The sequence below is a fragment of the Macaca thibetana genome, chromosome 5 (genome assembly GCF_024542745.1).
Source record: "Macaca thibetana thibetana isolate TM-01 chromosome 5, ASM2454274v1, whole genome shotgun sequence".
NCBI lineage: Eukaryota > Metazoa > Chordata > Mammalia > Primates > Cercopithecidae > Macaca > Macaca thibetana.
This window is the reverse complement of record NC_065582.1, coordinates 71,323,005-71,350,128: the sequence shown is the minus strand read 5'-3', so window position 1 is coordinate 71,350,128 and position 27,124 is coordinate 71,323,005. Positions and strand designations below refer to the sequence as shown.

Genomic DNA, 27,124 nt, shown 5'->3' with positions numbered 1-27,124 from the left:
AGGCAAAGTAAACAAAACTGAAAGGAGAAATATATAAACCCTCAATTATTATAAGAACTCACATATTTTTCTCACTAAATAAACTGACAAAATATCAATAAGCATAGAAAAAAATGACAATAACAAATCTGGCCTAATTGATGGATATGAAATACTATACACCACAGAAGGACATTACAACTTTTCAAATAAATATTTATCAAAATTAACTATATGCTGGGGCCACAAAATAAGTCTGAACAAATTTCAGAAGATTTATATCTTTCAGATAAGGATCTCTGATCACAGCAGAACTGCAATACAAGAAAATCCCCAACTTCTAAAAAACAATCAAATGAAAAATCACGATGAAAAGTAAAGAGTATTTTGAATTAATTGATAACAAAAATACAACATGTTAAAGCTTGAGAGATACAGCTAAATCTGTGCTTAGAGGATAATTTATATCTTTAAATGCATACAATCACAAAAGAAAGAGTGAAAATTAAGGATCTATGTATTCATCTCTAGAAATAAAAAAACAAATAGCAAATTACAGACATAGCTTACACAAACTCTTCTGGAAAGTAAAGAAATAACTCCCAACTCATTGTATGAAACCAGCATAACCTTGACACAAAAATCTGGTAAGGTTATTATAAGAAAGGTATTCAAAGACCACTATCATATCATGAATATAGATGGGAAAAAAGATCCTTAACAAAAAAATTAGTGAATCAAAGCTAGTTATACAAAATAAATTACAACCTCTTTTAAAATTATTCAGCTTTTATTTTAATATAGAGAGTGCACGTGTAGGATTGTTACATGGCTATACTGGACCCAGTAGTAAGCATAGTACCCAATAGATAGATTTTTAACCCAAGCTCCCCTCCCTCCCTCTCCCTTTAGTAGTTCACAATGTCGATTGTTGTCATATTTGTGTCCATGTGTGCTCAATATTTAATTCCCACTTACTAGTGACAACATATGATATTTGGCTTTCTATTTCTGTATTAATTTGCTTAGGATTATGGCCTCCAGCTCCATCCATGTTGCTGCAAAGAACATTATTTCATTTTCTTTAATGGAGTATGTGTACCACATTTTCCAGTAATCCAGTCTACCATTGATGGGCACCTGAGTTGATTCTGTGTTTTAGCTGTTGTGAGTAGCACTGCGATGAACACATGTGTGCATGTGTCTTTTTGGTATAATAATTTATATTCCTTTGGGCATATACCCAGTAATAGGATTGCTGGATCAAATGGTACCTCTGTTTTAAGTACTTTGGGAAATTTCCAAACCGCTTTCCACAGACACTGAACTAATTAACATTTCCCCCAATGGTGTATAAGCATTCCTCTTTCTCTGCAGCCTCACCAGCATGGTTTTGTTTTTGTTTTTGTTTTTTGACTCTTTAATAATAGTCATTTTGACTGATGTGAGATGGCATCTCATTGTGGTTTCAATTTCAATTGTTCTGATGATTAGTGATGATGGCCACTTTTTTATGTGTTTGTTGGCTACCTGTATGTCTTCTTTTGAGAAATGTCTGCTCCCGAACTTTGCCCACTTTTTAATGAGGTTTTTAGTATTTTGCTTGTTTGTTTGTTTGTATTTTGATTTGTTAAAGTTCTTTATTGATTCTGAATATTACACCTTTGCCAGATGCATAGTTTGTGAACATTTTCTGTCATTCTGTAGGTTGTCTATCTACTCTGCTGATAGTTTTTTCTGCTGTGCAGAAGCTCCTGAATTTAATTAGGTCTCACTTGTTAATTCTTGTTTTTATTGCAATTGGTTTTGGGGACTTGGTCATAAATTATTTGTCAAGACAGGTGTGAGAAAGGTAATCACTGGTGTGAGAAAAGTATTCCTAGATTTTCTTCTACGATTTTATAATTTGAGGTCTTACATTAAATCTTTAGTCCATCTCGAGTTAATTTTTACATGTGGCTACCCAGCTATCTCAGCACCATTTATTGAATCAGGAGTCCTTTCCCCATTGCTTGTTTTTATCAGCCCTGTCAAAGATCAGATGGTTTTAAGTGTGTGGCTTTATTTCTGAATTTTCTATTCTGTGCCATTGATCTACATGTCTGTTTTTGTACCAGTACCATGCTGTTTTGGTTACTGTAGCCTCATAGTACAATTTGATGTCAGGTAGAGTGATGCCTCTGCTTTTTTCTTTCTGCTTAGAATTGTTTCGGCTATTCAGTTTCTTTTTTGTTTCCATATGAATTTTAGAATTTTTTTTCTAATTCTGCAAAAAATGACATTGGTGGTTTGATAGAAATAGTACTAAATCTGTAAAGTGCTTTGTGCAATATGGCTATTTTAATGATATTAATCCTCCAATCTATGAGCATGGGATGTTTTTCCATTTGTGTTTTCTCTGATTTCCTTCAACAGTGTACTGTAGTTCTTTAAGAGATCTCTTATGTATTTTTTTAGGTGTATTCCTCGGTATTTTGTTTTCTTTGTGGCTATCGTAAAGGGGATTGTGCTCTTGATTTGACTCTTGACATGGACATTGTTGGTATATAGAAATGCTACTAATTTCTGTGTATTGATTTTGTGTCTCAAATCCTTGCTGAAATCACGTATCAATTATAGTAGCCTTTAGGCAGAGTCTTTAGGGGTTTCTAAGTATAAAATCATATTGTCAGCAAAGAAAGAAAGTTTGATTTCCTTTCCTATTTGGATGCCTTTTATTTCTTTCTCTTGCCTGATTCCTCTGGTTAGGACTTCCAGTACTATGTTGAATAAGAGTGGTGAGAGTGGGCGTCCTTGCCTTGTTCCAGTTCTCAAGGGGAATGGTTCCAGCTTCTGTCTGTTCAACATGATGTTTGCTGTGGGTTTGTCATAGATGGCTCTTATTACTTTAAGGTACATTCCTTCAATGCCTAGTCAGTGGAGGTTATTTATCATGAAGGAGTGTTGGATTTTATCAACAGCTTTATCTGCATCTATTGAGATGATCATATGGTTTTTGCTTTTAATTTTCTTTATGTAGTGAATCATATATATTGATTTGTGTTATGCTGAACCAAACTTGTATCCCAGTAATAAAGCATACTTGGTCATGGTGAATTAACTTTCTGGTGTGCTGCTGTATTTTGTTTGCTAATATTTTGTGGAGGATTTTTGTGTCTATGTTTATCAGGGATATCGACCTGAAGTTTTCTTTCTTCATGTCTCTGCCAGATTCTGGTATTAATATGATGCTGGTTTCATAGAATGAGTCACAGAGGAGTCCCTCATCCTTGATTTTTTGGAATAGTTTCAGTAGGATTAGTATCAGTTATTCTTCATATATCTGGTAGAATTTGGTTGTAAATCTACCTGGTCTCGGGCTTTTTTTGATTGGAACTTTTCTTGTTACTGATTCAATTTCAGAGCTTTACAGTGGTCTATTAATTGTTTCAATCTCCTGACTAAATCTTAGGAGATTTTGTGTTTCCAGGAATTTATCCAAAATGAATTAAAATCTTAATACTTACACTGACAGTTTAATATACCTGAGAAATTAATGGCCTCTGAGAAATGCGAAAAAATAATGTTTGTGTAAAATGATTATCAAGCCCAATTCAAAATAGGATTTAAGTATAACTCAATGGTTTACATTTATAAATTAAATAATAGAGACTCTCAAAGAAAGAAAAATCTACACAAATACTATTACTGTTTTGGCCATAAAACGTGCAGCTTATTCCCTGATGTAGCTTTCATCACTTCTCCATTTTTGTGACTCTGATACATGAAAGAGTACTTACATAATAAAATAGGATTTCCCAAAATGTATTCTGTAGCATTCCAGTACAAGTTTTAAACATTATGGAGAGAAATTTAAAAAATTAAAACCACCTTATGGTTAAATACAATTGACTAACAATGAGCTAAATACAATTAATTTGTTTCTTTAAAAAGAAAACTGGAGTACATCTTAAAACTGCATATGCTAACATGTGTTCTAACACCCAAAGAGAAAAATATCTACATAGACTTTTCCAAGTTTATTTGATCATAGACTCACCATCTCCCTTTCCTTGTTATGAAAGAACACACTTTGAGTAACTCTGTGTTGAATAAATTTTAAGTAAATCTGAGGAATCAAAAACCTCTTGAGGCTGGTATGCCAAGCACTATACAAAAGCCCATTATACAAATGAGGAAACTAAAGCTCATAAAAATAAGATTTGCCTAAAACCACAGGTCAGGCAGGTTGAAGAAAGTCTACATATTTTATTTTCAATGTCTTATTTAGCCGTTATACATATATCATAAATGCTGTTTTCTTCATTTAGACTATCTATCTTAACCTTTTGTATTCATTTCCTTCTGCCTTTTGACTATGTACATCTGCTTGCTGATTTCAAACTGTGACTCATAAGTCCATTTATTTTGTGACTTTTCTCAGGCTAGTAAGAATTTGGTAGCTTATTTTCACAATTCTTTAATCAGGAGGGTACTCCAAAGCCACGTTTCTAAACAGCAGATCCCTTTATTTCATAGTTAGGGGAAATAGAGATCATCAAGGGCAAGTAACTTCAGACATCCTCTCTACCTCAAAGTATTCTAAAAATTTACTTATGTTGTTTTCTGTACTGGCTTTCTCAAAGAAAAAAGTTGACTCTACTTGCCAATAATTAATTCTGTATTATTATTGGCACACTCTAATTTTCTTAGAAAAATGTTCAGTATTTCCTGCCTCCTATTTCTCACTTCCATTCACTCTTCCATTCATTGTAATCTAAACTTTCACTCTGATCACTCCACTAAAAATGTCCTTGAAAAAGCTCTCCTATTATCTCCTAATTGTGAAGTCCAAGGGCACTTTAACAGTCCTTATCCTTCTTGACCTCAGAGTCCAATTTGCTCAAACTGACCATCCTCTCTTAAAATTTTCTTCTTCTTTATCTTCTATTTTACCACTTTCAGATCTTTACTAATCCTTTGATTACGCTTGGTCTTTTTTACCCACAAGTTGTCCCACTTTGCTACTAACATACCGGTGTCTCCTAGGGTTTTAAGGCTATCCATCTTCTCTTCCCTCTCTCTTCTTATGTAAAGTAATCTTAACATTCACTAAAATTCAACTATCAACTGCTTAGTTAGGATTCGCAAATTCACATCTTTAGACCTTGCCAGTCTTCCAAGTATCAAAGATATCTTCCTAAATGACTGCTTGATCTAAATATCCCACTGTAGCTCCAACTTAGGCTGTTCAAAGCTGAAGTCTTTATCTTCCCTGTAAGCCTACTTCTCCACCTGTTTTTCTATATCATTATAAATTATCATTTACTCAGACACCAGCATAGCTAAAAATCCACCACGTGCAAATTCTCACTTGTCTTAACCTCTAATATCAAATACAGCATTTGAATCTGATTTTCTTAATTCACTTCTTTAAAGGATTCCATTCTGTCTAGTTTTATTATCCTAGTTAAAAAAAAACTCATTTTCATGACTATTTTGAGAATATGATGGTTGCCTTGTTTAACTTTCTTTTACAACAAAATTACCCTTTATCTGGCTAACAGAGTTATGTCTTTCAATACATATTTCATTATATTCATTTTCCATTTTAAAAACTTACAGGTTTATTCACTGTCTACAGTATGTAGATCAAACTCCTCACTATAAAATTTAAAGCCATTTGTGGTGTAGCCCCAAATACCTGCCCAGTCTCACTTCTAAATCCTACCTTCATTCATTCCATATTCTAGTCATGAAAAGTAATTCATAGTTGTTTTAAAATATCAGTCATCACCACACTTCCATGACTGCACAAGCAATATCTGGAATGTGTGTATGTGTACTTACTATTCTTTGCTTTTAAAATTCTACTCTTTCTTTTTTCAAGACCTAGCCAAAATGCACTGAACTTTCTCAAAACAAATCCTGCTCATCTCTGCAATCTTTCCTTAACAGAATCACTTGCTTTTTCATCTAAAATCATGTGGCTATAGTGAGACTTTTCATGTTAAACAGAAATGGAGGTGGTGAAAATAAAATGATATATCATCTGTGAAATCAGAAATGTCTTAATTTTTAATTCCATATCTTCTTCTTACAAGCTGTGGAAACTTAGGGTGGTTATTTTTCGCTCTGAAAATTTGTTTTCTCATTTGTCAAAAGAAGGACAACAAATATATCTCAGGGATGTTGAAAATATTAAATAAAGCATAGAACTTAGAACAAATTATGTGTTTAATTTCATTCACTTTAATAATAATAAATAGGCCTGGCTGAGGCAGGTGGCTCGCATGAGGTCAGGAGTTCAAGACCAGCCTGGCCAATATGGTGAAACCTCGTCTTTACTAAAAATACAAAAATTAGCTGGGCACGGTGTCAGGCGCCTGTAATCCCAGCTACTTGGGAGGCTGAGGCAGGAGACAGAGGTTGCAGTGAGCTGAGATCACGCCATTGCATTCCAGCCTAAACAACAGGAGTGAAACTCCATCTCAAAAATACTACTACTACTACTAATACTAATAAATATGCATGTAAGGTGTATACTAATATTTTAAATATGTTTCTAAGCACTTTACATGTATTAATTCATTTCATCCTCACAACAGCCCTAGATGATTATTACTATAATTATTTCCATTTTATACATGATGAATCAAATACTTTAAAACGTTAATTAACCTGAACAATGTCATAGATAAAATACATAGAGGAGCCAGGATTTCAGCCCAGGCAGTCTGGTTCTACGTCTCCATCAGGCTGAGAAACACAATCTTGAAACATTTTTGCTGTTCGTGTTATTTCTCCAAGCCTTCTCCTTTCTGCTTTTTGATCAGCTCCAATTCTTCCCTTCTCCTGCCCTCACCAATCTCAAGTGATTCTGGTTATAAGAGTTTCTGCTGTAGCAAGAGGTATTACATCATTGGAAATACAAATAGATGAAGATTAAATGGACACACAATATTTCTCTTCTTACTTTATTTGCTATGAATAAGTTTTAGAAGAAACCATTAATCCACAATTCCAAGAGTAATGTTGAAGAGGTTGTCAATTAAGATATTTATTAAGCCTTAAGGGCAGATCAAAAGCAATTGCTTTCTTGGAGATGTGCAGAGAAAAAAAAAAATATTGAAAGCCACAAAAAGAATCTAAGAGTTGGAAATGCCAACATACCTAACAAGCTTTCCCTTTGGTATCTACATCCCAAGCTAAAATACTCTAAAGATTATAGACCCTGTGGCAAACCTAACAAAGAAACATGATTTAGTTTAATATTTTTATGGAGTTTTGGAAAATGTACATATTGTTCAAAACTCTGCTTTCATGTCCAGGAACAAAAGAAAAAGTGAGATATTTGTGACTCACTGACCTAAAATTGTTTCAATCAGTATAATGATCACAAATGCTAAGGATATATCTAGAGTTGTAGCTAAGCAGATATCAGCATTCAGCACCTTGTGGGTATTGATTGTATGGAAAATAAAATTGCATATTCTACAAACCTAGGTCAAAGGAAAAAATAACTTTTGCAATAAGACGTGGTATTAATTATAACACATTTCTTAAGAGCTATAGTTTTTAGTAAAGTCAATAGAATTTGTCACCTTTAGTTGAAAATGTATAAGAAAAAAAACAGTAAATTCTTACCAGAAATCAAGGTTGAAATAGATGACCACTGTATTCACAGTAATACTCTCACAGTAGCATATTTTTCATCTTGTATTGTTAACACTGTGCAACAAAGACTGTCAGACTATAGGGAAAATTGATAGCTGGACCTATGCTATGGGAGAAGAAAAATGCTTATAACTGGGCCAAAATATTCACATAGACTCCCTTGGTCTATATTTAATCAATGTCATTTTCCAGCATAAGAAATCTTCATCTTTATTTACAGCTTCTACCTTGGTTGTTCATGATCTGTTTCACTTGTAATGCTTTCAAAATGCTTTTCTTTTTTTTTTAGAAAATAAGGTTTTCAATGTCATTCTATAGTAAGAGTCTTCCCTCTAGTAACAAAGCATCTTTCCAGGAGACCATTAATGTTCAACAATCAAAGTAGCTGTGAGTGAACATTTAAAATAAGAAATCTTATACCTTACCTGGAGTGTAAAGGAAGTCTATAGGACTTTCTTCCATTCTGAGTTCATTAGCGGGACAAACAGATTATTTTATTAAAGTAGCTAATTGTTGTCTTAGAGCTCAAGGAACAGGACCTTGGGGAAATAGATCATGGGAACTATAGAATATGAGTTTAATACTGGGAGATGGGGATCCAAGACAACAGCATGAGCCTTAGGTAACTGAGAGTGTGATGAAGGCAACAACAGGCCTTGAACAACAGGCATCTGTCATAGCTGCTGAATCGAGGCCTATAATTATAAAAGAAGTTCGTCTGGCTGATTGGAGAGGATTGCGATTGCAAGTCAGAAAAGCATGTTCATGCTGGCCTGAAAGACAGAAACAGCCAAGTTATGAACTGTCTGTGGGAGCTGTGGGCAGCCTCCAGGAACCGAGAGCAGATTCAAGCCAACAGCCAGCGAGGAAATGGGGACCTGAGTCTTGCAACCACAAGAAACTGAATTCTGCCAACATGAATGACCTTGGAAATGAGTTTTGGCACCACATCTTCCAGATAAAAACGCAGCTTAGCCAACACTTTGATTTCAGCCATGAGAGAACATAAGCAGATAACCCAGCCACTCTGTGTCCTGACTTGCTTTACAGAACTGTGAGATAACGAACGGATTTTGTTTTAGCTGCTGTATTTGCAGTAAATTTTCCACACAGAAATGGAAACTAATACAGTTGAGAAAGTGATGATGATAATATTAAGAAGTAACTGTAAGGAACATGAAACCCACACATGTGGGCGTTAGACTTCAGGAGTAAATGCAATATCTTATTAGGACTCAAACCCTCTGCAGACATGATATTTCAAAGAGCAATTTGGTAGAAGGTGACATAAATAAGATAGAACACAGAACCACAATGTAGTTGTGTTACTAAAGTTGACTTCTTGCATGGTGTTATCCCTGATGCTAAGAAAAAAGAAATTTACAAACACTGCCTTGACTTTTGTTCCTTGAAACTGAAGAGAAGCATTCTACATAACTGTTCTCTAGCCTTTCTGTGCATTAGAATTACCTAGGGAGATTTGAATAATCACAGAGTTTAGGCCACTCTCCTTCCAGTAAATCAGAATTCTTGGGAGTAGGACCCAAGCTTAAGTACGATCTTATAAACTGCCCCAATTTTTTCATTGAATGAACAGTCCAGTTTAAGAACCAGTGCTAAAAAGATCATGTCCCCAAAACTGAAGACTTTTGTTCTACTCTAATTTGTGGAGGATATTCAACTGAAAAATTATTATTGAATTTTCATTCAGAACAGAGTAATAGCTAATATCTGACAAGTACTTACTATCTATGTGTTTTTAAGCTTTATCCAACAAATGAATGAATAACTTGCTCAAAGGCACACACCAAGTGCATATTCAAGAATGTACCAGCAGTTGCTGCCCCCACAGTCCCCATGCTAAATCGGTTTTCTGTAATGCTTGTATTTATCCAAACTGTTATGTTTTCCCTTATTACCTGCAGATGAAAAGCAAACGGCATTTTCTGTAGCAATTCTTTTTTCTCTCAGTCATGTTTCCCTAGATATGTGAAACAGAGCTATTTAGGCTTTTCCCAAAAGATTAAATGCTAAAATAAACCTTCCTGACTCTTTAATAACAATTTGATACAAAGGTACCTGTTACCCACTTAGAGCCTACAATTAGAAGGGCATCTCTTCTTTCCAAGGGTAAGTCAAAATCTATAAAAGATATTCTAACAATATATAATATATTTCTCAAGAAAAGTATGTAAGAAAGCTTCTGTGATTATCAAACGAAAGATAGTACAGAGAAGTTAACATAATTGATCATTGGATGGTAGAAGGAGAATTGCCCTTATATCCCTTCACTTTTGAGAAAAATCTGTGATGGAGATTATCGACATAAGCATTGTTCATTCTGTTATGCAATGGCTAGATTGAAACTCTTTTAAAGACAGATTTGTATTTATAAAATTTCCAGTAGAAGTGTCTTGATTTCTGGGATTAATTAATTCATCAAACACCTTATGGTGTATGCGCACCTTAGGGAGGAATAGCTTTTCAAAGAAAGTTATTGTCAGACTGGATGCTTAAATACTTGGTTTGAAAACAGTGGTTAAAAGAGGACAAATAATTTTATGTCATTTTTAAAAATGACTCTGAAGCAAGAAACAGGCATCCTAGTTCATAAGATGCAAATTTTAAAAAGAGAATCATCAAAACTTGAATAAACAGAAATTCCATCAGATTCGAGAAAAATTTATTTGCCATTTTAGTTAAGAATTAATACCAGTTCCTTTCTGCAATCAAAAAAATAAAGAATCAATACCAGTTCCTTTTAAATATACACTGTGTAGATCACCATCTGAAGGTTCTCCAAAAAATAAACCTTCAAAAGACAGATTAATTGGAGAAAAGGTATACAAATTTATTTAACATGTATATACAGAAGCCTTCAGAATGAAGACTCCCAGTACGAATTGTGGAGGATGCTAATTAATAGAAGCAAACCATCAAAGAGATTATAACCTAGAGGAGAAAATAAGCAAAATGTACACACACAAAGCTAAACCCGATAATTACTATAGTAAGGCAGCAGGAAAATATGCCATAGGAGTTCAGATAAAGAGACATGACTTCTGACTAGGCAAAATTAAAGAAGGGTCTATGAGTATTTTTATTTATTTAAGTCATTTACTGGCAGTATCATGTTGTGTAGAAAAACATATGTCACTTGCATATATTATAAAATAATAATTACTATGCTTGCTCTTTAAGAATTCCATGAGAATCTATTTTGGCCTTTCATTAGTATTTACTTTTCATTTTTAAAATTTTAAAGAAGTTCTTTGTGACACTGCAGTTTCATCCATAAAGCATGTGTCCCAAATACAGAGCTTTGTAAGAGAAACAGCTATAAAGTTTGATTTCTATGCATTTACATTTTCAGTGTCAAGGATTCTAATCTTGGAAAATTCCACTTGTAAATTCTCAATTTTATGAACTAATTTGTCTTACATATACATGTTATTTGACAATGTCCATTGAGTTCAAATGTACTGTAAAGTAAAATGTATTATGTCTTCTATTTTATAAATGAGGAAACAACAGGGAGTTTGTCTTCCTAATAACCCAGTAAGTCACACCACATGATTAGTATCAGGGACCATAACTCCCCTCTAACAGTGTAATGTGTAGCCCACCATACTGTGGTCCTGTCCCTTCTCTTCTCTGCCCACTAATTCCCCATGAGTATCACAGGACAGAGGGCCTGAAAGTGTTAATAAATCATCCTTGCCCTATTATTTGGCATTAAATAAGATGAGTCATGTTGAACAAAATGGGAATCTATTTTGAGCATTTATTATGTCAAATATAATATGTAATTTTCCTCCCACAAAAGAAACAAGGAAATGTTTACCTTTGCCCCATGTGCTGGAAAGAATAGGTAACTCAAGGAGAGAGCGCTGCTTATGGTTGAGAGACATAGGCTGGGTAGAATGCTCAAGTGAAAGAAGGAATTAAAAGAACAAGTGAAAACAGTAAAAATATTTATAAAGTTAATTAGTAAAAAGATCATATTGCCATTGTTTGCAGAGCTTAGGAGGCTAAAAGAAAGACTTCCACAGAAAGCTATTGTAAGACTGGGTGCTTAAATATTTAAATTGAAAACAATGATTAAAGAAAGACTAAGATTTTTCTGTCATCTTTTATAATGACACTGAAACAAGAAACAAGCATCCTAATTTACAAGACGTAAATTTAAAAAAGAGAATCATCAAAACTTGAATAAACAGAAATTCCATCAGATTCGAGAAAAATTCATTTGCCATTTTAGTTAAGAGTTAATGCCAGCTCCCTTTAAATATACACTCTGTGGGTCACCCTCTGAAGGTTCTCTGAAAAATAAACCTGCAAAAGGCAGATTCATTGGAAAAAAGGTATACAAATTTATTTAACATGTAGACACAGAAGCTTTCAGAATGAAGACTCAAAGATACACAGAAAATTGTCGATTTTGATGCTTAGGTTCAACAAAGTATGGACAGCCATGTAGAAATATAATTGGACAAAAAGCATATGATCTAATGCTAATAGACTGGCTGAGGAAACCCAGCAAGGATTGTCTGTCTGGAATCTTCTTGGCCTCGCTGAGCGTGCATTTCTTCCCTCTGGGTGTGGGGCAGGAGCTTCTCTGGAATGAGAGTCTCTGGAAGCTGTTACCAGAACATATCAGAACCCTGGTTATTAAATATATTTAAGCCAAATTGCTATAAAATTGGTATCTTTAATATTTCAAAGTCTGCATTCAGTTATCCTCAGTCTGCTTTTTAAAAAACACCTTTTTTAATGCTCTACATTTTAAAAAAGTGTATATTATTTTATTTATTTAAAGAATATATTTACATTTATCTTCTGTTGAAAAAAATTAACATTGATTACAGAGTTATATATAAACAGAACAGAGAAAAATATTAGATTCAAATAATATTAGATTCAAATAATTATTTCAGCTACAACAGTGCTCAGTGAACATAAAATGAGTAAACAACATCCTGTTAGAATATGACCTTAACAGGGCATAGGTTTCATTCAGTGTCATTGCATCTTGTATTTGATCACCAAAACAATGCAATAACTAGCAGAGAAGTTGTCTTAAACTACTTGAAAATTAGCATTTTATTGCATTTGCTTATTAATAGCATGGCCTTCCTCTCCTACAGGACAAAGCCCTATGTCTGATTTATGACTTTGTTCCTCAAGCTTGGCATATATTTAGCAAATGAGTAAATGGGCATAATAAAACTCTTCAATGGAAATGGACCAATTGATGCTATGAAGACAACAAGCATAAAAAATGTAAGGAGTCACAGATTCCAAACTCAATACAGTACTTGCCTGTTTCAAATCATGTTAATATTCATTATCACAAAAGCAGAATTCAGTCTCTCTGAATTAAAAAAAAAAGAATTCCAGTATTTTAAAACATAAAAACGCAGGCAAATTTCATTCAATTTAATGAAACTTAATATTCAAAAAAATGGAAACCTTACCAAAAAGTAGCATGGACTTTAATTTACAAAGTATAGATTTCTATGATGAAGAAAAACTATACTTCAAAAATATTAATACAGACTTTCCCTTCTGGCAAAGAAGAGACCAGATTTAACTTCCTACCTGAAATAAATTGAAAAAAAAAATTTTTTTTTTCAAGAAAATGGACATGAGACAAATAAGGACAGAGATCCCTAAAAGAAGGGCGACAAAAGAGGTGAGATCTAAGATTGTCTAATTTAACTGTTTTAAGAGTTTTCCGTCTGCAGGGTAAGGAATGGAAACCCAGGAATCAAAAAGATAGAGATGGAAGTGGAGGGGAGCCAAAGCAGCCAGAGTTCACAGTGCAGAGTACCAGAAAAGGGAGGACAGCAGAGAGAGGAAACTCAGAGATCCGCAAGGCTCCTCCTCAGTTCTTTAGTTGAGTACTGCTTAGCACATACATTTTTTAAAAATTGCCCAAGATTGGGAAAATAACTTGTAGAAAAGATAAGGAAAACAAAGAATATTACTTAAAAATTGCACAAAGCCAGGAAAGTTTCTTTTTTCACCAGGCAGAGTAGAAGACTTAACTGTTGAACTTAGGAAGAAGGGTTTTATCTTAGCAATGTGGAAAATTAGATGAAAAGGTTGTTCTGGTATTGCCTAACAAAGTTTAAAGCAGACCTGCAAGAATAAAAGCTTTATTCCAGAAATACAAGCTTGTTTTAACACTTTAAAAACTATCAGCGTAATTCACCGTATTAACAGACTAAAAAAGGAAGAACTGGATTAAGAAAATGTGGCACATATACACCATGGAATACTATGCAGCCATCAAAAAAAGATGAGTTTGTGTCCTTTGTAGGGACATGGATGCAGCTGGAAACCATCATTCTCAGCAAACTATCGCAAGAACAGAAAACCAATTACCGCATGTTCTCACTCATAGGTGGGAATTGAACAATGAGATCACTTGGACACAGGAAGGGGAACATCACACACCGGGTCCTATTGTGGGGAGTAGGGAGGAGGGAGGGATAGCATTAAGAGATATACTTAATGTAAATGACGAGTTAATGGGTGCAGCACACCAACATGGCTCATGTATACATATGTAACAAACCTGCACATTGTACACATGTACCCTAGAACTTAAAGTCTTAAAGTATAATTTTTTAAAAAAAAAGAAAAGTAGGGTGTCAGGGCCCACCCCAGACCTGCTGAGTTAGAACCTGTGTTTAACGAGATCCCAGGTGACTTGTGTGCACATTAAAATGTTCATAGCATTTGTCTCTATCTAGAGGGATACAGGCCAAAAGGATATTGAAATGAGACATGAAACAGGGGGCTATGTATGTGTGTGTGGTGGGGGAGTGGTGATGTAGTGAGAAGAAGATTTTTTGAGTTTTTCTTTTACATGTCTGTATTGTTTGACTTTGATTCAACAAATATATATATATAACTTTTATAATTTACAAAACAGAAAAAATTTAAAATGATGGTGAAATTACTATATAGGTGTATGTTATTAAAATGTTTAGTGAAAAGGAACATATCAAGTAAACCAGCAGTAAAATATAAACTTGTGGTCAAGGAGGAAAGTTTCTTGAAGGTAGGGTTGGTTACTCTCCACTTATCTCTCCTAGTTCCAGGCTATGCCTGCCATATTTTACAAAAAATTAACGATTCCATGTCTCAGCATTCTGTTGCCTGCCATAACTGCATCCAAGAGTGTTAATAAAACTCACCTTCTCTGAGCCAAAAAAAAAGGAAGAACGAATGCTCATCCCCATAGATGCAGAAAAAGCATTTGACAGAATCCAATATCCATTTCTTATAAAAACTCTAAACAAAGAATAGAAAGAAACTTAAAATGTTTTCCCTCTAGATCTGGGATAAACCCACATCCATTATTATCACTTTCATTCAGCATTGTACTAAGGTCCTAGACAATGCAACGAGGCCAAAAAATGAAATTAAAGGCATACAGACTGCAAAGGAAAATCAACTTTTTTACTCTCATATATGATGTCTATGTAGAAAATTCTATGAAATCTGTAAAAAATGCTTCTAGAAATAGTTTAACAAGTTTACAAAATACAAGATAAATATAAACATCTATAATATTTATTTATACTGAAAGCAAATAATTGGAAAATAAAATTATTAAATCATAATTTATAAATCAAAAACATAAAATTCTTAGAAATAATTCTGATGAAAGCTGTGCAAGATCTGTAGACTGAAAACTACCAAATTTTGTTGAGGGAAAATTAAAGAAGATCAAAATAAATTAAAAGATATACTGTGTCTATAAATCAAACAACTCAATTTTGTTAAGAAGGTACTTTCCTCCAAATTGAGCTACAGACTTAAAGCAAATCCAGATCACAATCTTTACAGGGTTTTGTTTTTTTTTTTTTTTTTTTTTGTAGAAATTAACAAGCCAATTCTAAAATTGACACAGAAATAGAAAGGACCAGCAAATAGCCAAAACGACTTTGGAAAAGAACAAAAAGTTTTCAACAGTTGCACTACCTTTCTTCGAAACTCATTATAAAGCTACGGTAATCAAGACAATGATTTTAAGATAGACAAATAAATTAGTTAAATAGAAAAGAAATTCTAGAAATAAATTCAAATGTATCCAAATAATTGATTTTTGGCAAAATCAAAGGTCATTTAGTGAAAAAAAGATAGTGTTTTCAACAAATGATGCTGGATGGGTTTGGCCCCAGAAAAAAATAGTACATGTGTAATAAGTAATAATAAAAAATAACCAGTTGCTCCTAAGAACAGTGCTGACAGTTAGGAAAGCTGACTGCCGACCTACTTAATAGAACCTTTCTCAGCATACTTTTTTTAATTAACTTTTTTCAGATACCACACAGTGCCTGATATCACTTTTATTAACCGTCTTGTCAGCAGTGGACTCTGCACAAAGTTAAAAGCAAACTAGAGTCCCTAAGAAAGGAAACAGCAGGCCACTTCTCAGCAGCATGCCAATCTTCAGGAACTCGAATCTCTGCTATCAACAGGTCTAACGTTGATTAGATCTTCAAACTGTTTGTAGTTAGTTGCAAGGCGCATGCTTTACAGAGGCAGAGCAAGAAAGGATGATGTTGAAATTTAGAAAGGTAAGACAAATGAAATGTAAAATATTGCAGGAAGTATTACAATTAAAATTTATACAGCCATATGCAGGCACAGTAAGTTTCATACAACATGCCAATCCCTAACATGCTACCAAATACAACCTCCATGAGTTCAGGGGCTTTTGTCTGTTATGCTTACTACTGAGATAGAGAGGTAGAAATCATTTTCTTAGGAATTTATAAATACTCACATATTTTGACCTCAATGACACTATGAGTAGATTTACATGAAAATTTTAACAATAATTTAGAAATACACACACACAAGCCAATCCTCATTATGTGCAGATTCTGCGTTTTCAAATTTGTCTACGTGACAAAATTTATCTGTAACCAAAGCCAATACTCTTGGCACTTACAAAGGCATTTGCAGAGGGGCAAAATATTTGAGTTGGCTGACAGCTGCAGGTTCCTGACATCGAACAAGACAACACTCTGCGTTGTTGTTTCAGTTTTCATACTGTAAACATGTGTCTGATTCAGGATCTATTTAGTACCACATTTTTTACATTTCTGTACTTATTGTTGGTGATTTTGCTGTTTTAAATGGCCTCCAACATGGTGTGGAAGTGCTATCTTATCTAAGCACAAGAAGACTATGACGGGCCTTACAGAGAAAATTTATTTGTTAGTTAAGCTTCATTCAAGCGTGAATTATAGTCCTATTGACTGTGAGTTAAATGCTAATGAATCAACAAACAGTATATCCAGAAAAAGGAAGAGGAAATTTGCTGATTTGTACACAAGACCATTCCAGAAACTGCTGAAGTAACGTTTATAGCATATAATGAAGCTATGGAACAGTTGGAAAAAAATGGCTAAATTTGTGAATTCATGAGATGACAACTGATTAGGAAAAAACCATAGTGGACAGCACTATTGTAAGGCTCAAAGTCAAAGAAAATTACAATAATGTTACCCAGGGTCAGGAAAATGTTAAATCCTTCTCAGCTAGTGCTGTCTGCCTCACACATTTCAAAAGGTGATATGGCGTGAAAAATGCTAAACTTGCAGGCAAGCAGCCTGTTCAGTTCAGGAGGCAGCAAAAGAATGTTGAAAATATCTGCTAAGTGTTATACAGGAAAAGGGTCATGGGGAAGAGCAGGATTTTAATGCAATTGTGACTGGTTTATTTTACATAGACTTGGGCAAAGGAACCTGTATAACACAAATGACCTCCAAAGCCACCGGCTCTAAATCATTCAAAGACTGTTCAATCAATTATTTGTAAGAAATATATATACATATATATATATATAAAACATAAGGTGCTTTAAACAGAATAACACATAAAACAAGGTTATGCATTGATTGGCTGATGAAAATATGATCAGAGACTCACAGGCATCAAACCTTCTATTTCTCCTAAGGGCAGTGGTTTCATATTTGCTAATTAAATGCTCATGACAGCTTTATAGAACCGAACTACCATGGATAATGTAATAATTGACACTGTGTGTTTGTGGGTGTGGATTTGTGTCTGACACTAGACCATTACCAATACAGTTGGATAGTCAAACTAAATAAATAATTTTATGACAACTTATTGTCAAAGGAAAAACAGAAAACACATCTGTGTGGTTCTTACTTTGATAAGTAATTCTTCTGTGCTGCCCATTATTTACACCTTTCCAGACATCAGGGTCAGCTCTCCTTTTGTGTGCTCCTTTACTTCTGTGGTGAAGGCTCAGGACTAAGTGGGCAGGCCTGCCCCTTGCAGTGTGTTGACACAGCTACTCAAAGGGACATTATGAAACTGACTTAGTATACCTTCTATATGTTCTAACTTCATCTGTAAAGGGCAGTGACTTTTCTGCTACTGTAGTTCTTTTAGCACCCTTTGCCCTGGACACTCAACATAACATAGAAATTCCATTTTCACTGTGGAAATAAACAGCAACTTCTAAACAAGAACAGAGGATTTTTTCAGAGTTTGATATAGCAAGAGAGTCAGCTACTATTATTTTTGTGCTCGAGTCAAATAATTACACCCCAAAGATGTCCATGTCCTAATCCCCGGAACCTGTGAGTATGCTATCTTACATATCTATACGAGATATCTTATGCATCTATGTTACGGAAAAAGGGACTTTCCCAGATGTGATTCACTTTTAAGGATCTTGAGATGAGGAATTACCCTGGATAATACAGGTAGGCCCATTGTAATCAGATGATCCTTATAAGAGAGTCAAGACAATCACAGTCAAAAGAGACAGGAAAACAGAAGCAGAGGTCAGAGTGATGCAGCCAAGTCTCAAGGAATGTGGACAGCCTAGAGAAGCTGGTAAAGACAAAGAATGGATCTCCTCTAGAGGCTCGAGAAGAAATGCTGCTCTGATAGGCCCTTGATTTTAGCCTTGTAAAATGCATTCAGACTTCCGATCTCCAGAACTGGAAGATAATAAATTTGTGTCACTTTAAGCTGCTAAATTTGTGGTAATTTGTTACAGTCACAATAGGGAACTAATACAACTTGCACTTGGCACAAATTCAAAGACAGGCAAGGAGTAGGAAAACTCTGTAGTGAGAAAAAGGAGGGCTTCAGGTATACAGATGCTCCTCAACTTACAATGACGTTATGTCCAGAGAAATTCATTGTAACTTGAAAGTCGGGCAAGGCAAAAATGCATTTAATATACCAATAAACACTTTCTAAAGTCAAAAAATCAGAAAGTAGAACCATTGTAAGTCAGGGATCATTGCACTTTGACTCAAGGTTGTTGGCATGGGAAAGCTGGAGTTAGAGTGACTCAAAGTGAGGCATCTCACGCGATTGGTTAGAAATCGTATATTTTGTCCTCTACTTGGTGCTGAGTCAAAAATCAGTAAACTAGGGAAGCTGGCAGTCACTGATGACGTCCTTTTTGTTGTGGACCAGCTGTTGTAGAGAGTGTGATTTGGCTTTCTGGACTGCTGGCTGCAGAAATTTTTGGGCAATGCTCTATTGTCATATTTGATTATGAATAAAAGTGTCCTCCAGAACCTCAACAAATAGCCTATCTGGTGTACATTTTATGATACAATTCCATTGTCTCTGATGAGAAGTAAACACCAATTATTTTTCCACTGAAGGTAATATCTTCTTTTCTCTCTGAATCTCATATTTCTCTTTTCTACTTTCTCTTTCATCTTTAGAAGTCTGACAATGATGTCACCAAGTATGATTTATTTTTCTTCAGATTCACTGAATTTCTTGAATATGTGGATTGATATGTTCCAAAACTTTTGGAAAGTTTTCAGCCATTATGTGATCTATTAATTCAGTTATCATTTATCTTAACTTCTGGAACTTCAGTTACATATATGTTAGATCCTCTGACATTGTCCCATAGTCTCTGGTGCTTTCTTTTATTTTTCCCATTCTTTTTCCTTAAGTTCTTGTAAACAGATTTATCAGAAAAAAAAAATCAAATAGACAATTAACATACTATGAAAAAGTGTTCAACCTCAGTAAACATCAGAGAAATGCATATTAAAAGCAAAATTAGATTCCACTATACATCCAAAAGAATTTCTGAAATTTAAAAAGACAAAAAATACTAAATATTGCTGTTGACATATAATAGCCAAAATATCTTGATCCTACATAATGCTCAGACTTCTCTTTGTGAACTAGATCCACTCTCATATTAATCCAGGAATTGAAATACTATTATATAATCAATGTATTTTTCTTTTTACAGGATTATACTAATCAGAATACTAACCAAAAATAAAATTCTTTTCTTAACCCTAAATTCCTCTCTAGTAACTGCCTCCCTTCTACAGTTACATTTACGTTAGTGACTTCTTTCAACACCATGGGTCTAAATACATCTACATCTTAATGACTTGTAAACATATTTTTAATTCTAATCTGTCTCTTAAACTCCATATTAATACATCTATCTCCATTTCCACTTGAATATTTTGTAGGTATCTCAAACTTGAACTCTTGAATATCTCCCCACCCCCCAAAAAAACTATTTCAGTTAGTAAATGGCAATTCCATCTATCCAATTGCTTAGTCCAAACACCTTGGAATTATCTCTGACTTCTCTTTTACACTTCGCAGGTACTCTTTCCCTCAAAATGCAAGTTTTACCTTAAAAAATGTCTAAAATAAGATCTTTTATTATCATCTTCACTTCTATCCCTTTTAAGTCATAACCACTGACCTCATTCATTTCATTTTAGACCTTGCCCTCCAACCAACACAGCAGCCAGAATGATCTTTCTAAAACTCAAGTAAGTTTCTATCATTCCTTTGCTAAAAGTCTCCAGTTACGCCTCATTTTTTTCAGAATAAATGCCAAAGTTCTTAAAATTTCCATAAGCATCTAATGATCTGGTTTCTACCTCTCTGACTTCATCTCCTATTACTCTCCTTTAATTATTTAATGATTGTTAAGAATTGTGTCATATAAACCAAAACCTCAGAAAATATATTATCCTGAAGTAATATCAGACAAGACAAAAAAATCATTCCAGTAATAAGTAGTTAAGAATTTTGATTAAATCATTTTTTAAAATGAGAAGGTAATTGTATCATTACTGGCCTATATTTAATATCAATGGTAAGGATTAAAATGTTATAAAAGTAATTGGCTCCTTATGAGTTACTATATATCTCTAAACATCTCCAAGACACAAAATCAGGTCTGAGGTTGAAGTCTTGCATCTTTAAATTAACAGCGAAATCTCTTTTTGCAATATTTTGAAGTCCTTAATTTTATGTTCTTTTATAATGATTATAAATAATGTTCACAAGTAATCAATATTATGTTTTCTGATATTTGTGAGCAGAATAGATAAATGAAATGATTTCTCCTCTAAGATAAGAGCCTTTTAGTAATAGTATTTTTAGTTGATTTAATTCTCTTAAATCAACTTGTGCAAAATCAATGCTATCTCTCCCTTATATGAGATGTTAACGACAGACTGTTGAGCACATTACAGTTGACCCTTGAGCAGTAAGGGCTTGAAATGTGAGTCCACTTATATGTAGATGTTATTCCTTGTCTGCCACCGCTGAGATAGCAAGACCAATGCCTTCTCATCCTCCTCCTCTTTAGACTACTCAATATGAAGACAATGAGAATTGAAGACCTTTATGATGATCCAGCTCCACTTGATAAGTAGTAAATATATTTTCTCTTTTTTATAATTTTCTTAACATTTTCTTTTATTTACTTTTCTTGTAAGATTTCAATATATGGGCCAGGCACGGTGGCTCATGCCTGTAATCCCAACACTTTGGGAGGCCAAGAAGGGCGGATCACCTAAGGTTGGCAGTTGAAGACCAGCCTGACCAACATGGAGAAACCCCGTCTCTCCTGAAAATACAAATTACCCGGGTGTGGTGACACATGCCTGTAATCCCAGCTACTCAGGAGGCTGAATCAGGAGAATTGCTTGAACCTGGGAGGCAGAGGTTGCAGTGAGCCGAGACCACACCATTGCACTCAAGCCTGGGCAACAAGAACAAAACTCCATCTCAAAAAAAAAAAAAAAAAAAATGCAATATATCTTACATGTAAATATACAAAACATGGGTTAAGTGACTGTTTATGTTTTCAGTAAGGCTTTTGGTCAACAGTAGGCTACCAGCAGTTACATTTTTGGAAAGTCAAAAGTTATATTCAGATTTGCAACTATGTTGGGGGGTCAGTGCCCTTAACCTCCACATTGTTCAAGGGTCAACTGTATTTAAAATAGTAAAAAAGATATAATTATAAGATCTGAATATTGAACTTGAGTACATTCTTTTATTTCTTCAATCATTTAACAATTGAGCAACTACCACAAGTCAGACACCACAATGCACATACAGCAGTCTGCAGAACAGTCATGGAAACGCTCCTCACAGGCTGACAGCCTAGAATGTTCTCACTTTTTTGTAACATTCCCGTTGCTGAGTTCTCTAAAAATATCTGAAACGTCAAATATTTTAAACCTAAAATATATACAATTTTTACTTGTCAGTTATACCTCAAAAAAGCTAGAAAAATCTGTAACATATAAATTTTATGTTAAGTGAAATTTAGTTAAGAAAGACATACTATATTTTATCCATCTAAGTGCTCCTTGATTAGCATACTAATTAGCATGTGTTAGGCCCTCAATGAATATAAGTTGAGAAATTATATTTAAGGGAAGATATCTTGTTTATTTGTTTTGTATCTCAACCAGCTAGCTTTTATTATATCATTTTACCATGCTTTATAAGTATTATTAATGTTAATAAAGAGAAAAAAGAAATGACATTTCTTCAGCACTTGCATTGAGCCAGTCACCATGCAAAAATTTCATGCCCATTGTGCCTTTTAATCATCCCAGTATCACTATAAAATAGCAACTATTATTTCCATTCTACAGATGAGAAACTTATGGCAGGTAGTAACCTAGATTTTCTGGCTCTAAAACTTGTATTTTTAAGCCACCTAAGTCTCACTCACAGTGTTCATTAAGTGCACACTCTGGCCAAGAAACATATTGCTCTCCTTCCTTCACACTAGTCTCCTCATCTAGTTCGATTTCAAATTCCACTTGCCAAGTTCAGCCAGGTATGCCTATTACCTGGCTTAATTTTACTAGTGTCCCCTTTTACTCTCAACGGTGTCTGCCTGTGGATGATGCGTCATGTGATCACCATACCTCTTATTTCATCCTGGTTGTCAGTCCCCATTATGTTTTATCCAGGTGGAGTAACTTCTTCATAGATTGTCAAGAAGATCTCTTCCTCTCTTCAAGTCACTTTACCTTTTCTCCGAGAAGAGCTTGGCTAAAGTTTTCATAGAGATTTATTTGGCTAACAACAGCATGATGGCATTTTCCTTACTTTACAATCTTTCAGTGATTTTGCTGCTGCAGCAAATTACCACAAACTTAGTGACTCAAAATTACACAAATATATTACCATAGGGGTCTATGGATCAGAAGTCTGGTATATATTTCACTTTGCTAAGATCACAGTTTTGGCAGTTCATTAATTTCTGGAGGCTCTAGGCAAAAATCTATGTTCTTGCTTTTTCTACCTTTTAGAGGCCATCTTCTTTCCTCAGCTCATGGCCCCTTCCTCCACTTTCAAGCAGGCAATATCAGGCTAAATTATCACACTGCTCTCTTTCTGATACTCTCTTCCTATTCCCTCTTTTACTTTTAGGTACCCTTGTGATTACACTGAGCCTATCTAGATAATCTCATTATTTTAAGCCAACTGATTTGCAACTTTAATTCTATCTGGAGCTTTAATTTCCCTTGACCATAACCTAATGTATTCATGGATTTCAAGAATTATGACATAAACTTCATTGGGGAATCATTATTCTCCCTAAGACAGTAGTTGATTTTCAAATTTCACTCTTAACTTCCTAACTACCAAGACAACAGAATAAAAGGAAATTTCAAAAACAGGTAGCAAGATAAACTCTATAAAATCAACATATGAGTTCAGTCCCAAAGGACAAGTAAAGTTTTTCTTAGCAATATTTGTAGAAAAAATTCATCAGAAAGGTCTTTAATATAAGACAGTGAATATTATAGTGAACCATGGCATCACATCACTGTTTTGTTTCTAAAAATGGAAAATCATATTTTATATGCCTTTTTTGCTAAGGTACCTTGCAAAATCATATTGAGCAATATTAAAACTTTTTTCTTGTTTAAAAAAAATTTCTTCATGCTAAGTCCTTGCCCTGCAAAGAAAATACTTGTTGAATTGATTAAACCTCTAGTGAAACACATCTTGAAACAATCAATGGAAAATATCATTAATAAAAATCAGCTACAGAAAATTTAAACAGATCTATTAATTCTTTCTTTCTGTTTTATATTCTAAACGAGTGGACTACTAACTCACTTTGATTTAAGAACAGCTCATATCCTGCTTGATCTGAGAATAGAATTCACAAAATAAGAACAGATGCAAATTCTATTTCCAAAATACTACATAATACAAAGACTTCATGAAAATGATGTAATTTACCGATTAGGGGCTACAAATACTATGCAAAACAAAATTCTCTTAAAATTGTAAGATTTATTTCCTTTATTTTTGCTATTTTTTATTAGTGTGAGCTACCAAATAAAACAAAGTAAACAAGCCATATAAAAAGAGTTAGATGAACATGAAAACTGGAAATCGAGTAGCCAACAGGGAATGTAAATAACAAAGAGGAATTAACAAAATAAAGTTTATTATGTACTTGGATCAATCAAATTACAAATTACAAATTTCTTCTGCCATGTATCTTGTCACTCTTCTGAGAGATTTTGTCTACAGGTTTTTTGTTTCTGTTTTTTTTTTTTTTTTTCAAAACAAAACAATATTTTTTAAAAATAAAACTTTTTGTTTTAAATTTTAAAAAGGTAGCCAAACATTCAAAAAATTTTAAATTTTTGTTTGATTTTAAAGTCAAAACAACCAATGTTGAGAAGTACTTATTTTAAACCTAGCTTTGGAAGGTAAAGGTGTTACCAGAAATTAGCAGTTTTATAAAACATATCATCTACTTTTATAAAAAATATTTCAAGTAAAATGCTTGTACTCCTGATTTCCAATCCAGCATGTAAGGAGTTTGGAAGTCATTCTGTGAAGAAGCTAACGCTGAATAAAAAGAAAAATCAACAACTCTTCTTAGATCCCTCACAAAGGATACAATTTTGTTCCTGATTCCAGGACAAACCACTATTCTCAACATTAGAGACAGACATAGAACACATCTATCTCTCTCAATATAGAGAATTACAATTTACCAAAGTAGAAATCTAGGAGTGGAAATCACTTTGGAAAGCAGTGCTGGACTTCTTTTTTCAATACCTCATGTCCAGTTATGAGAAAAAAAAATAAAGACATTCCAAAAGGCAAAAAATAAAATTTTAAGAGACAAAACAAGTGTCAGAATCAGACTCAGATATGCAGGATGTTGTATTATCAGTCCAGGAATTTAAAGATACTACTGTCAATATGCTAAGAGTGCTCATGGATAACGCAGACAGTATGCAAGAACACACTGGCAAAGTGAGCAGAGTAATGGAAATTTTAAAATAAGAACCAAAAAGAAATTCTAGAGATCAAAAATACTGTAACGGACACGAAAAATGTTGTGATAGGCTTATTAGCAGACTGGACACATTGAGGAAAGAATCTCTGAACCTAAGAATATCTCAAAGGGAACAACTAAAGCTGAAAAGCAAACAGGAAAAAGACTGAAAAACACAAAACAGACTAACACCCATGGAACAATGTGATACAAACAATTAGTGGCACCCCAAAACAATTTCAATAGTAACATGTAAGATTGCACATTGCAGATCACAATATAGGATATAATAATAATAATAAAGTTTGAAATCTTGCAAGGATTACCAACATGTCACACAGAGACAGGAAGTGAACCCATGCTGTTGTAAAATGGTCTCAAGAGACTTGATGGATGTAAGATTGCCTCAAACATTCAATTTATAAAAAATGCAATATCCTCAGAGTGCAATAAAGCTAAGCACAATAAAACAAGATATCCCTGCATTTCATTAACAAAACTGTGTTCATGAAACATGTGTCTGTTGAGTTACATTCAAACTGCCCATCATGAATACAGCATTTTTTTTCTTTCTTTTTTGCGAGGGGGTGAGTCTATTTCTGATGAGTGTCAAGGAGAGGGAGGTGGAATATACTCTCTGAGGTCACAGGAATTCATTAACTATAGCTGACAATGCTATAGTAAAGAAAAAATATATACTTCTAAGTCTATATCCACATTAAATTCACAAAGTAGTTGTTTACTCCCAAAAGAATCCGAAATAAATATCAAGGGAATATGATTCTAAAGAGTGAAAAACATTTTTCAGTGATTGTGGTCCTTTGCATCATATGGGTGCCAGAATATAAATTGGGTAAATTCATTCCTTGGGGAACGAGCAGAAGTCAAACCATGTGGCCAGGCCAAGCAGGATGGATTTAGTTAGGAATACTGCAGCATAATATTCACATAAACTCATAAAATTTTATTTTGCTCAGTTACGCAATAGTTATTTTCAGAGCTCACTCACCAGTGGGGAAGAGTTCCCAAAAGGCTACCAGAACTTGTCTCATTAATTCAATCCCAAAGTGGAGCTGGGACTGTATGTGTTTTGTGACTTGTGTTGACACTGAGCTGGGCTAAAACAGGCAGAGCTAGTATTGACTGAAAAAAAAAAAATCCCCCAAATATCTGACCTTATTTAAAAATGCAGCAGTACTTCCACACAGCTTTATGTGGCTCGCAGATAGTCTTTGAGTACAGGAATAATCTAAATATATTTTATTAAGTGTCAACTGCTCAGTAATGCTTACTATAAAAACTATTCAAAATTACAGTTCTGATGCCCCATACCCTGGTTTGCTTCATTAACTTACTATTGCATTATATACTTTTTACTTGTTCATCATACTTTTTATTATATTTTTTTCTCTACTGGAATTGTGACATTTTATATTTGTTTCATTCATTAGTGTATCTTAAGTGTTTAAAATGGCACCTGACACATAAATGATTTTCAATGTGTTAAAAGAATAAAAATTTTGAATTTTCAAGAATTTCTCTTGGGCTTTCTCTTCAAAGAGGAGCTCCACAGTGAAAAGCATTCTGGAGATGTATGAAGTCCATGCTGACATTTTCCCCAGCACATTCTGACCTCTGTGCTCTCATCACATAAGGAAACTCTAAGGTCAACAGCTGTTCACATTTTGGCACTGAGAAACGTGAAAGCTGAAAGAAGCATGGCATCTTGGAAAAGAAATAAGCGTGGAAGTACAAAAAACAAGCTTCACTACCCCATAATTGTGTAAATTTAGGCAAGTTTTGTAACATGTCTTAGTCTTGATTTTCTCAAAACGGGGATATTAGTTACTC

The 27,124-nt window shown here is 34.1% G+C and overlaps 1 long non-coding RNA gene across 5 annotated transcripts in view; it reads left to right on the top strand.

Annotated features, from left to right (window-relative positions):
* Positions 1 to 27,124, top strand: part of LOC126955609 (uncharacterized) — a 72,144-nt gene that overhangs the window by 27,960 nt on the left and 17,060 nt on the right. For 2 of the 5 annotated variants that reach the window (XR_007725995.1, XR_007725994.1), the window contains exons 2-4: positions 15,976 to 16,232; positions 20,427 to 20,477; positions 21,305 to 21,370. This is a non-coding gene — a long non-coding RNA (uncharacterized LOC126955609). Of the gene's footprint in view, positions 1 to 15,268; positions 15,663 to 15,975; positions 16,233 to 20,426; positions 20,478 to 21,304; positions 21,371 to 27,124 lie in introns of those variants that run through there. The other 3 variants (XR_007725998.1, XR_007725996.1, XR_007725997.1) reach the window with 2 other exon arrangements.